Genomic DNA, 14576 nt, shown 5'->3' on the forward strand with positions numbered 1-14576 from the left:
CCTCCCAACAAATTTTAAGGCGTCAAGATCGTATCAAAAACTTTGGTATACATAGTGGTGACGGGTTTAATATAGTCGGCCCCGCCCGACTTAAGACTTTCCTTACTTGTTTTTTTTTCAATCTCATAAATCCTAGTTCATATTTTTTGTGTCCTAGACATACAGGATGAACCACTGTTCACAGCCTAACAATTTTAGTTGCAAATTTCTGGATCTAATAAGACTTTCTTTTTGGGGTGGGGCGAGCATTTGAAATAGGAAGAGTTTCTTTTCCATATCTTCTTGGCTCTTTTGTAGTTGATATCAGAAGGACACCCGCCCCGCTACACTTACCCACCTCCATTATCATCATTGCCAATGAAGTATGGTAGCGTCGACGACGCTGATGATTTGTTGGCATGAGTAAAAGTAGCTGACAAAAAGTCAGAGGGCTGTGGTCCCATTGACTCTGATGACAAAGGTGATGTTTAATGTTTTTGATAACATGAATGAATTTTGTTCTCATTGTTGTTGTTCTTCTTCTTCTTGTTAGAGTTTTTACTTTTGGTTGTTGTCGTTGTTGTTTTTTTTTAATGCTTAAAGCTATTTACTTAATGGTTTTTATTAAGAATAGCAACATATTTTGTGTCATGTTTTTATAGCGAAACGCAATGTTCTTTATGTAAGCTTTGATATATCGAGTCCTCCTTATAGCGTATGAACCAAACAAAACGAGAGCAAAGAGAACCAAAAAAAAAAATGAATCAAAACAAACGAGACACTCTTTGGTGGGGCAGGTATGACTTTTGCTATCATTCCATTCCATTCCATTCAACAAAATATTTGAATGATTCTGTCACAACTGGGAGGCAATTTTAATAACATTTCTATTATTTCATTTCAAAACAAATCACATTTTTTTACATGCGGTTTTGTAAAAAGCAAAAGAGGATAACTACAATAGAGTTTAATAGGAATGATAAATTACAGATCCGTGCTCCGACTTAAATTTTTGCATACATTTTTTTTTTGGGATTTCAAGGTAATTATACAAATTCGAATAAAACAAATATTGAATTATTCTATAATTTTTTTTTTTCTGTAAGCCAACACAGTATCCCCTGGGCTACATAGCTGTTATTGTAATGAACAGATAATTATCACAATAGCCAAAAACGCACAAGCAATGCATTCCCTCAAGCAGTTATATTTATATAGCATACATGTAGGCTCCCACAAGCCGATATAAATGTCTCTTTGTATACGTTCATATTGTGTTCAAATACAGCTCCCAACTATATATGTTAAGATTTAAAGATGGAGGGCGAGGCACGGTTGTCACTCGAGCCATAACAATTCTACCAACAAAAGGGAGACAACTTTTCCAAAAAATTTTCAAACAAAAAATTTTATTTTGCAAAATTCTATTTCTACAGAAAACTTTGGCAAAATTTTATTTATATAGAAAATGTTGTCAAAATATTATTTCTATAGAAAATTTTGTCAACATTTTATTTTTATAGAAAATTTCGTCAAAATTTTATTTATATAGAAAGAAAATTTTGTCAAAATTTTGTTTCTATAGAAAATTTTGTGAAAATTTTATTTCTGTAGACCTTCTGACAAAATTGTATTTCCATAGAAAATTGTGTCCAAATTTTATTACTGTGGGTGATTTTATCAAAATTTTATTTCTATTGAAAATTTTTGCAAAATTTTATTTCTATACAAAAAATTGTCAAAATTTTATTTTTTTAGAAAACTTTGGCAAAATTTTATTTATATAGAAAATGTTGTCGAAATATTATTTCTATAGAAAATTTTGTCAATATTTTATTTCAATAGAAAATTTTGTCAAATATTTATTTATATAGAAAATGTTGTCAAAATATTATTTCTATAGAAAATTTTGTCAACATTTTATTTCTATAGAAAATTTTGTCAAAATTTTATTTATATAGAAAGAAAATATTGTCAAAATTTTATTTCTATAGAAAGAAAATATTGTCAAAATTTTATTTCTATAGAAAATTTTGTGAAAATTTTATTTCTATAGAAAATTTTGTGAAAATTTTATTTCTGTAGACCTTTTGACAAAATTATATTTCTATAGAAAATTGTGCCCAAATTTTATTTCTGTGGGTCATTTTATCAAAATTTTATTTCTATATAAAATTTTGTCAAAATTTTATTTCTACTGAAAATTTTATCAAAATTTTATTTCTATAGAACCTTTTGAAAAACTAGAAATAAAACTATAGAAATGTTTTTCAAAATTTTATTTCTGTAGACCTTATGACAAAATTATACTTCTATAGAAAATTGTGTCCAAATTTTATTTCTGTGGGTCATTTTATCAAAATTTTATTTCTATATAAAATTTTGTTAAAATTTTATTTCTATTGAAAATTTTTGCAAAATTTTATTTCTATACAAAAAATTGTCAAAATTTTATTTCTTTAGAAAATTTTGTCAAATTTTTATTTTTATAGAAGTTTTTATCAAAATGTCATTTGTATAGAAACTTTCGTCACAATTTTATTTCTACAGAAAATTTTGTAAAAATTTTATTTCTATAGAAAATTTTGTCAAAATTTTATTTCTATAGAAAATTTTGTCAAATATTTGTTTATATAGAAAATGTTGTCGAAATATTATTTCTATAGACAATTTTGTCAAAATTTTATTTCTTTAGAAAATTTTGTCAAATTTTTATTTTTATAGAAGTTTTTATCAAAATGTTATTTGTATAGAAACTTTCGTCACAATTTTATTTCTACAGAAAATTTTGTAAAAATTTTATTTCTATAGAAAATTTAGTCAAAATTTTATTTCTATAGAAAATTTTGTCAAAATTTTATTTCTATAGAAAATGTTGTCAAATATTTATTTCTATAGAAAATTTTGTCAAAATTTTATTTCTATAGAAAATTTTGTGAAAATTTTATTTCTATAGAAAATTTTGTGAAAATTTTATTTCTATAGAAAATTTTGTGAAAATTTTATTTCTGTAGACCTTATGACAAAATTATATTTCTATAGAAAATTGTGTCCAAATTTTATTTCTGTGGGTCATTTTATCAAAATTTTATTTCTATATAAAAATTTCTTAAAATTTTATTTCTACTGAAAGTTTTATTTCTATAGAACCTTTTGAAAAAATAGAAATAAAACTATAGAAATATTTTTCAAAATTTCATTTCTATAGATAATTTTATCAACATTTTATTTTTTTACAAAATTTTATTTTTATTGAATATTTATTCAAAATTTTAGTTCTATAGATAATTTTCTTAAAATTTAATTTATATAGGAAATTTTATCAACATTTTTTTTTCATTAAAATTTTTGTCAAAATTTTATTTCTATAGCAAATATTATCAAAATTTTATTTCTATAGAAACATTTTGCAATATTTTATTTCTATCGAAAATTTTGTCAAAAATTTATTTCTGTAGAAAATTTTGTCAAAATATTACTTCTAAAGGAAATTATGTCCACATTTTATTTCTGTAGAAATATTTAATTTCTATAGGAAATTTTATTAAAATTTTATTTGTTATTGTTGTTTTTTTATCTCAGCTTAAAGTCATGCATTGACTAAACTACAAGTGTAGCTTAACCAACAGAGGAAAAGTATGCTTGTCAAATTTATTTGGGAAAAGCCCTATAGACTGCAAGATGGTTGGATGTACAGCTGTTTCGGAATTACCACATTCCTCATCAGCATCCTCTACACACAAAGAAAAAAAACGTTTGGAAAACGTGTACCGAAAACGTTTTTCTTTTGTTAGAGTTTTTTGAATTGCTTCGAAAATTTTAAACTTTTATCACCAAAAAAATTCGTTTGTTACAAAATTTGTATTTTTTCAATCAAAAAAGTTATTTTTGAAACAACAACACAGTCCATTTCGTTTATATCAAACACGGTTCTTTTCTGACTTTAGGTCTTTAATAAGACACATTTTACAGTTCAAAATTTAATATAGTACAATGTAATGTTGAACATTTTTTCGGAATCTTCCGAATATATCTGGAATATATGTAAAAAAAAAAACAAAAGCAAAAAAAAACTTTGGTCGAAGCAGGGATCGAACCCAAGACCCTTGGCATGAGAGTCGGACGTAGCTACCACTGCTCCACGGTGCCAAACTAAATGTTTGTTTCTGTTAAATAAACTTTGTTTATTCGGTTCGTGGGCGCCGCAAGCTATACTACATAAATATAACTTATATGGATATTTATCTATTGATGACCATAACAGGTACATAGCTCAGTGGTTAGTGTGTTGGCTTACAATGTGCATGGTCCGCGGTTCGATTCTCCGTCCAGGCGAAAGGTAAAAAAAATTTTAAAAATTTATAAAATCGTATAATTTCTTCTACATTGTTGGTATTGCAGGAAAAGGTGTTAAGAACTAAAAATCCTCGTGGATGTGAGAAAGATGTGAGGGACAATGCAATTAGCAAGAAAATAATGTTTTTTTTTGAGCTAGTCTTTATGAAATTGTTTTTACATCCTGGAAAAGAATAAACGTTTATCACAAAAAGTATATACTTTTCTTCCAAATACACTTCCTTACAGCGAAAAGCAAATGAGAAACGAACTTTGTTTGTCTAAAATTTCGTTTGGGAGTAAAGAATTATTTTTTTGCGTGTACTTGCAGCAAAACTATCAACCAATTATAGAAAACAAACCTAGCCAAATACATTCAAATCGATGATTTGAGTTTGGCAAAGGAAAACAGATATGCTGGCAAATTTGTTTAGGCAGTAGCCGACTATCAAACCCTTTTTCGGGAGGTTCAAGTGTAGTTCACTTTGGGTTGAGTGAATTACCCGAATTTATTCTGATAATTGGTTGATAGTTTTGCTGCAAGTAGAGGATGCTGATGAGGAATGTGGTAATTCCGAAACAGCTGTACATCCAACCATCTTGCAGTCTATAGGGCTTTGCCCAAATAAATTTGACAAGCATACTTTTCCTCTGTTGGTTAAGATACACTTGTAGTTTAGTCAATGCATGGCTTTAAGCTGAGATAAAAAAACAACAATAACGATTGAAAAATGTTATTTCTTTAGGAAATCTATCCAAATTTTATTTGCATAGAAAAATTTTGGTATATTTTATTTCTATAGAAAATTTTGTCAACATTTTATTTCTATAGTAAATTTTTGTCCAAATTTTATTTCTATAGAAAATTTTGTCAAAATTTTATTTATATAGAAAGAAAATATTGTCAAAATTTTATTTCTATAGAAAATTTTTTTTCTATAGAACCTTTTGTCAAAATTATTTTCCTATTGAAAATTTTTGCAAAATTTTATTTCTATAGAAAATTTTGTGAAAATTTTATTTCTATAGACCTAATGACAAAACAATATTTCTATAGAAAATTGTGTCCAAATTTAATTTCTGTGGGTTTTATCAAAATTTTATTTCTATATAAAATTTTGTCAAAATTTTATTTCTATTTAAAATTTTTGCAAAATTTTATTTCTATACAAAAAATTGTCAAAATTTTATTTCTTTAGAAAATTTTGTCAAAATTTTATTTTTATAGAGGTTTGTATCTTTCTATAGAAAATTTTGTCAAAATTTTATTTCTATAGAGAATTTTGTGAAAATTTTATTTCTGTAGAACCTTTTGACAAAATTATATTTCTATAGAAAATTGTGTCCAAATTTTGTTTTTGTGGGTTATTTTATCAAAATTTTATTTCAATATAAAATTTTGTTAAAATTTTATTTCTACTGAAAATTTTTTTCAAAATTTTATTTCTATAGATAATTTAATCAACATTTTATTTTTTTACAAAATTTTACTTTTATTGAATATTTTTGCAAAATTTTAGTTCTATAGATAATTTTCTCAAAATTTAATTTATATTGGAAATTTTATCAAAATTTTATTTCTATAAAAATTTTGTCAAAATTTTATTTCTATAGCAAATATTATCAAAATTTTATTTCTATAGAAACATTTTGCAATATTTTATTTCTATCGAAAAATTTGTCAAAATTTTATTTCTGTAGAAAATTTTGTCAAAAATTTATTTTATTTCTATTGTAAATTTTTGTCCAAATTTTATTTCTATAGAAAATTTTGTCAAAATTTTATTTCTATAGAAAATTTTGCCAAAATTTTATTTCTATAGAAATGTTTCGCCAAATTTCATTTTTAAAGAAAATTTTATCAAAATTTTATTTTTATAGAAAATTGTATCAACATTTTATTTCTATAGATTTTTTTTTTTAATTTTATTTCGATAAAAAATTTTGCGAAAATTTTATTTGTACCAAAACATCAAAAATTCTACAAAATCTACCAAAATTAAATTCATTTAAAACCTTTCATAGTGCAGAACGGAGAATTGAAATTGTGGCTAGTGGTCCAACTATGTTAGCAATCGGTTCAGATTTAGATGTAGATTCTATTTATATGTATTCTCTATGTGGACAAATTTTTCAAAACCTAATTATAGAAAACAAATTTAAATCTGTTGTATTTTTTAGCTTTTTTCGTCATGCGCTATCAAAGTTCTTTAAAAATGTATTAACGCTATCTTAAATTTCCAAATCCAGACACAACTTGAAAAAGGTCTCCTAATTTTGAACACTTTTTTGATTTGTAGTCAAGGTACAAAAAAAAAAACAAATACAATGTTCCTTCGTGTAAAGATACCTTGTTTTAAGTCGTATAAATAAAATAATAAAAATAAATAAATATAAGAAACAATCTATGCTAAGTAAAATTCGGAGTATTTTAGGGACATGACATCTTTGGTCTCACGATACTATTTTTTTCAGTGCAATTAAAATATTCATTTTTAAATTTTGTTCGCAACTTTTTTTTTAATTGCTGTATAATTTTTTTAAAAGATTTCATAATAATAGACTTTAATACCTTTGGCATTTAACATGGTGCTATAGAATTCTTATGTGTATGTAAGCAAATACTTAACAAGTATACACACATATACACAAACACATGCATAGCTTTGTTCTATTGACATCATTTGCACCTTTGATGTAAACAACATGTCTATAATCTGATAAACAAGGTAATATTTCTTTTCTTTTTTTCTTCACATATTTGCCTTTCTTAAGCCAAATGAACAAATGAAGAATATTTTATTATGAACCAACATTTTTTTTGAAAATACCTAAATATATATTTGCTGTTATTCTATAAAAGTTGGCAATGAATGAAATATGAATTAAATGGTGCAGATATGCACCCTCAAACAAAAACCAAACAAAAATGGTATATACCGGTCAAAAATCAGATGTAGCACCCATATAAAGTAATTCCCTGATGTGACTCTTGTAGTGTCTGGAAACTTATGAAATAGAAACTGACATTCTGTATTCGGATTGACTGAAATTATGTATTCGGATTGAAGGTATTCATCCTAATGCAATCCCAAAAAAGTATATAAGGCCGTAAGTTCGGCTAGGCCGAATCTTATGTACCCTCCATCATAGATTACGTGGAAACTTCTACGAAAGACTGTCATTCACAATCGAATTACTTGGGTTGTGGTATCTTAAAACTTCTTAACATCGTTTTCTAAATTGTGAGTTAGTCCATACGTGGTAGAGAGCCAGAATTGAAATATGGGGGTCGCTTATATATACAATTATGAACTTGATATGGGCCAATTTTCTGCGATTGGGGATCGATTTATCTGATGGTTATATATAACTATAGACCGATATGGACCTAGTTAGGCATGGTTGTTAACGGCCATAACATATACTAGCACAATGTACAAAATTTCAACTGACTCGGATGAAATTTGCTCCTCCAAGAGGCTCAAAAACCAAATCTCGGGATCGGTTTATATGGAGGCTATATATGATTATGGACTGATATGGACCACTTTTGGCATGGCTGTTAAATATCATATACTACCATCACGTACCAAATTTCAAATTGTGAGTTAGTCCATACGTGGTAGAGAGCCAGAATTGAAATATGGGGGTCGCTTATATGGAGGCTATATGCAATTATGAACTTGATATGGGCCAATTTTGTGCGATTGGGGATCGATTTATCTGAGGGCTATATATAACTATAGACCGATATGGACCTAGTTAGGCATGGTTGTTAACGGCCATAACATTTACTAGCACAATGTACCAAATTTCAACTGACTCGGATGAAATTTGCTCCTCCAAGAGGCTCCAAAACCAAATCTGGGGACCGGTTTATATGGAGGCTATATATGATTATGGTCTGATATGGACCACTTTTGGCATGGCTGTTAAATATCATATACTACCATCACGTACCAAATTTCAACCAGATCGGATGAATTTTCTTCTCCAAAAGGCACCGAAGGTCAAATCTGGGGATCGGTTTATGTGGGGGCTATATATAATTATGAACTGATATGAACCAATTCGTGCATGGTTGTTGGATACCGTATACTGACATCACGTACCAAATTTCAACCGAATCAGATGAATTTTTCTCCTCCAAGGGGCGCCGGAGGTCAAATCTGGGGATCGGTTTATATGGGGGCTATATATATAATTATGGACCGATTTCGATTAATTTTGGCATGGGTGTTTGAGGCCATATATTAACACCACGTACTAAATTTCAACTGAATCAGATGAATTTTGGTCTTCCAAGAGGCTCCGTAAGTCAAATCTGGTGATCGTTTTATATGGGAGCTATATATAATTATTGACCGATGTAGACCATTTTTTGCATGGTCATAAGAGACCATATACTAACACCATGTATCAAATTTCAGCTGGATTTGCTTTTCTTAGAGGCTCCGCAAGCCAAATCGGGGGATCGGTTTATATGGGTGCTATATATAATTATGGACCGATGTAGACCAATTTTTGCATGGTTGTTAGAGATCATATGCTGACACCATGTACCAAATTTCAGCTGGATCGGATAAAATTTGCTTCTTTTCGAGTCCCCACAAGCCAAATTTGGGGGTCCGTTTATATGGAGGCTATACGTAAAAGTGGACCGATATGGTCCATTTGCAATACCGTTCGACCTACATCAATAACAACTACTTGTGCCAAGTTTCAAGTCGATAGCTTGTTTTTTCGGAAGTTAGCGTGATTTCAAAAGACGGACGGACGGACGGACGGACGGACATGCTCAGATCGACTCAGAATTTCACCACGACCCAGAATATATATACTTTATGGGGTCTTAAAGCAATATTTCGATGTGTTACAAACGGAATGACATCCCATGGTGGAGGGTATACAAAAAGGGAAAAAAGGAAAATCTTGTCAAAATTTTTTTCTATGGACAATTTTGTCAAAATTTTATTTCTATGGAAAATTTTATTAAAATTTTATTTCTATGGAAATTTTTGTCAAAATTTTATTTGTATGGAAAATTTTGTCATAATTTTATTTCTATAGAAGATTTTGTCAAAATTTTAGTTCTATAGAAAATGTTGTTAAAATTTTATTCCATATTTGTTGTTTTGATCTCAGCTTCAAAACCATTGCGTTGACTAAACTACAAGAGTAGCTTAACCAACAAAGGAAACGAATGTTTGTCAATGGTTGATAGTTTTGTTGAAAGTAGAGGATGCTAATGAGGAATGTGGTAATTCCGAAACGTGCGTCCATCCAACCATCTTGAAGTCTAGAGGGCGTTGCCCAAATAAATTTGACAAACATTCTTTTCCTCTGTTGGTTAAGCCACTCTTGTCTAAATTCAATTTCATTCAACACAAAAATGATTAAACTTTTTTCATATTAATCCATTTAACTTAATGATATTTAGTTTTTCTCTATATTGTTTTAAAACCAGAATATAACAATATAAGCACCATGTGATATGTCTTTTATTTTTCGTATAACTGTCGTTTTTTTCCCCCAAGATTTTCGAGCAAAAATATCTATGCTGCGAACATTGCCAATGGCTAGATGATCCATTGATTATTCAATAGGATTTTAAATGTTTTAATTTCGGATTCATTTTTTTTTTTTTTTTTTGAAATTTACGCTTCAAATGGGTTTTCTAAATGTACTCACCTTGAAAATTGTTTCAAATCGCTGTTGGTCATTGTATCATTTGTTTCCGTTTCCAGTTGTTCGACATTGCTTTTGTTCTTTTTTTTTTGCTTTCACTGATGGCATAACAAGGATAAAATGGTAGTTTGTGTATATGAAAAAGCTATGGCATCAACGCACACATTCATATATGCGTGTATGGAACGCATATCCTCAACATTCCCATGTTGTCTGAAATGAATGTATGTAGAATTTTCCCCCTGCAGACATAAGTGGAAAATCACATCAATATGCAGGAACATTCATTCTGAAACTCTAGGATTCCGGTATCGAATACGTTAAGGACATTGGTATACCCCAATGGCCGAGACACATTGTAGTGTGTGTGTGCGTGTGTTTGTGTGTGAAGGCACATATTCCTCGTTAGGTTGGTGCATTGGGGACTCATTCGAATGCTCAGTCATTTATTGTCCGATTTCAATCGATTTCTATCGTATGATTACTCCTTTGCAATCTGCTCATCATTTTTATTATTTTTACTCTGCATTTCATAGGTTTCTGCATTGCAAAATTTTTGCAATTTTAAAACGGCTTCTTGAAGGCCTTTTTGCCTATTTTTCGAGTAATCGAGTTTTAGCAAAATAAAAAAAACCAAAAAAAAAAAAAAGTATATACGGCCGTAAGTTCGGCCAGGCCGAATCTTATATACCCTCCACCATGGATTGCATAGAAACTTGTACTATAGACCAGGGCTGTGGAGTCGAGCCAATTTTGCTGGACTCCGACTCCAGCATTTTTCATCAGGCTCGACTCCGACTCCGGGTAATATAACTAAATCTCATTTTAATACCACTAATTTGTAGTTCTATTGGGGGGTACCGTAAATGCGAGCTATATAAAGGTTTATATTCCCATATGGATGAATTTCAACCTGAACCGATTTAGACAAAATTGTATACACTTGTACAAAGTCTATTTACTAAAAATTTAAATCTAACGTAAAAAACAAATAAGGAAAATCTGAAGTTGGACGGGCCGACTATAATATACTCTGCACAACTTAGTATTTAGATCTACATTTCGATAAAATCTCAAATACTTCAAATTTTGAGAAAATTTGCTATAGAAATACAATTTTGAGAAAATTTTCTGTAGAAATAAAATTTTGACACATTTTTTTATAGAAATCAAATTTTGACAAAATTTTCTATAGTGATAAAATTTTGACAAAATTTTCTATAGTAATAAATTTTTTACAAAATTTTCTATATTAATAAAATGTTGAAAAATTTTTCTATAGAAATAAAATGTTGGCTAAATTTTTTATAGAAATAAAATTTTTAGAAAATTGTTTATAGAAATAAAATTTGGTAAAATTTTCTATAGAAATATTATTTTGAAAACACTTTCTATAGAAATAAAATTTTGAAAAAAATTTGTATAGAAACAATTTTTTGACAAATTTTTCTTTAGAAATAAAATGTTGACAAAATTTTCTATAGAAACAAATTGGACAACATTTTCTATAGGAATAAAATTTTGATAAAATTTTCTATAGAAATAAAATTTTGACAAAATTTTCTATAGAAATAAAATGTTTATAAAATTTTCTATAGTTATAAAATTTTGACAAAATTTACTATAGAAATAAAATTTGGCAGAATTTTTTATAGTAATAAAATTTTGACAGGTCAAAAACTTTTGTTGTTAGCACTTAATTATACCCACCACCATAGAATGGTGACGGGGTATAATAAGTTTGTCATTCCGTTTGTAACGCATCGAAATATCGATTTCCGACTATATAAAGTATATATATTCTTGATCAGGGAGAAATTCTAAGACGATATAAGCATGTCCGTCTGTCCGTCTGTCTGTCTGTTTGGCTGTCTGTTGTAATCACGCTACAGCATTCAATAATGGAGCTATCGTCCTGAAATTTGGCACAGAATCGTCTTTTGTCTGCGCGCAGGTCAAGTTCGAAGATGGGCCATGTTTTGGTATAGCCCCCATATAAACCGACCTCCCGATTTGGGGTCTTTCGCTTATAGAAACCGTAGTTTTCATCCAATTTGCGCGAAATTGAAAATCTAGAGATGTTTTGGGACCTTGAAGAGGTGTGCCAAAAATAGTGAGTGTCGGTCCATGTTTTGGTATAGCCCCCATATAAACCGACCGCCCGATTTGGGGTCTTTCGCTTATAGAAACCGTAGTTTTCATCCAATTTGCGCGAAATTGAAAATCTAGAGGTATTTTGGGACCTTGAAGAGGTGTGCCAAAAATGGTGAGTGTCGGTCCATGGTTTGGTATAGCCCCCATATAAACCGACCTCCCGATTTGGGGTCTTTCGCTTATAGAAACCGTAGTTTTCATCCAATTTGCGCGAAATTGAAAATTTAGAGATATTTTGGGACCTTGAAGAGGTGTGCCAAAAATGGTGAGTGTCGGTCCATGTTTTGGTATGGTCCCCATATAAAACGACCTCCCGATTTGGGGTCTTGGGCTTATAGAAACCGTAGTTTTTATCCAATTTGTCTGAAATTGGAAATCTAGAGGTATTGTAGGACCACAAATACGTGTGCCCAAAAAAAGTGAGTATCGGTCCATATTTTGGTATAGCCCCCATATAGACCGATCTCCCGATTTTACTTCTTGGGCTTATAGAAACCGCAGTTTTTATTCAATTTACCTGAAATTGGAAATCTAGAGGTATTGTAGGACCGCAAATACGTGTGCCAAAAATTGTGAGTATCGGCCCATGTTTTGGTATGGTCTCCATATAAAACGACATCCCGATTTGGGGTCTTGGGCTTATAGAAATCGTAGTTTTTATCCAATTTGTCCAAAATTAGAAATCTAGTGGTATTTTAGGACCATAAAGAGGTGTGCCGAAAATGGTGAGTATCGGTCCATATTTTGGTATAGCCCCCATATAGACCGATTTCCCGATTTTACTTCTTGGGTTTATAGAATCCGTAGTTTATATACAATTTGCCTGAAATTGGAAATTTATAGGTATTTTAGGACTATAAAGAGGTGTGCCACAAATGGTGAGTATCGGTCCATGTTTTGGTATAACCCCCATATAGACCGATATCCCGATTTTACTTCTTGGGCATCTAGAATCTGAAGTTTTTATCCAATTTGCCTGAAATTGGAAATCTAGAGGTATTTTCGGGCCATAAAGAAGTGTGCCGAAAACGGTGAGTATCGGTCCATATTTTAGTATAGCCCCCATAAGAAAGATCTCCCGATTTAACTCCTTGGGTTTGTAGAAACCGTAGTTTTTATCCGATTTGCCTGAAATTGTAAATATTCTGGTATTTTAGACTCACAAAAACGTGTATCGGATTAAGTTTCTATCGGTCCATTTGGTAATGCCTCCATATAGACCGACTTCACTTCTTGAGGATGTAGAAGGCGCACTGATCATGAAAATTGCTTGAAACTCAATGTAAAATTTCCAGATTTTACTTCTACAGATTTAAGATTTCAAATCAAGACGTTATTTTATAATTTTCTTGCACACTTACAAGAGATGTTAATGATTCCTCTAAAACTCAAACAAAAATGGTTCTTATAAATCCAGAATCTGATATAGTCCTCATAGGTGAAATCTTTAAATTTATCTTCGCGAAGTGTCCCCAAGTCCTCAAGCCCTCCTGAAATTTCAAAGGAAACCCTAATATTTGGTTCATGGTGGTGGGTATTTAAGGTTCGGCCCGGCCGAACTTACTGCTGTATATACTTGTTTTTTTTTTTTATATTTATTCTCATAATTTATTATTATTATTAATCTTGTAATAAACAAAAAAATAAATAATAAAATTTTGACAAAATGTTCGTAATAAAATAGTAAAAAAATAGTAATGAACTTTTGACAAAATTTTCTATAGTAATAAAATTTTGACAAAATGTTCTATAGAAATAAAATTTTGACTAAATTTTCTATAGCAATAAAATTTAGACAAAATTTTCTATAGCAATAACATTTTGTCAAAATTTTCTATAGCAATAACATTTTGTCAAAATTTTCTGTAGAAATAAAATTTTGACAAAATTTTCAATAGAAATAAAATTTTGACAAAATTTTCTATAGAAATAAAATTTTGACAAAATTTTTTATAGTAATAAAAGTTTGACGAAATGTTTTATAGTAATAAAATTTTTGTAGATTATTTTTGGGGATCGGCTATATATTACTATAGACCAATATGGACCAATTTTGGCATGGTTGTTAGCGGCCATATACTAGCGCAATGTACCAAATTTTAACCGGATCGGATGAATTTTGTGGTGTTAGTATATGGTATCTAACAACAATGCACAAACTGGTCCACATCGGTCCATAATTATATATAGACCCCCATATGAACCGTTCCCCAGATTTGAACTCTGGAGCCTCTTGGAGGAGCAAAATTCATCCGATCCGGTTGAAATTTGGAACGTTAATATATGACCTCTAACAACCATGCCAAAATTGGTCCATATCGGTTCATAATCATGGTTGCCATTCGAGCCGAAAATAATCTACCAAAATTTTATGGTTCTGTTCTTTTCCTCTGTTGGTTAAGCTACTTTTGTAGTTT

Source organism: Haematobia irritans, chromosome 1, assembly GCF_050003625.1.
Source record: "Haematobia irritans isolate KBUSLIRL chromosome 1, ASM5000362v1, whole genome shotgun sequence".
Lineage (NCBI taxonomy): Eukaryota > Metazoa > Arthropoda > Insecta > Diptera > Muscidae > Haematobia > Haematobia irritans.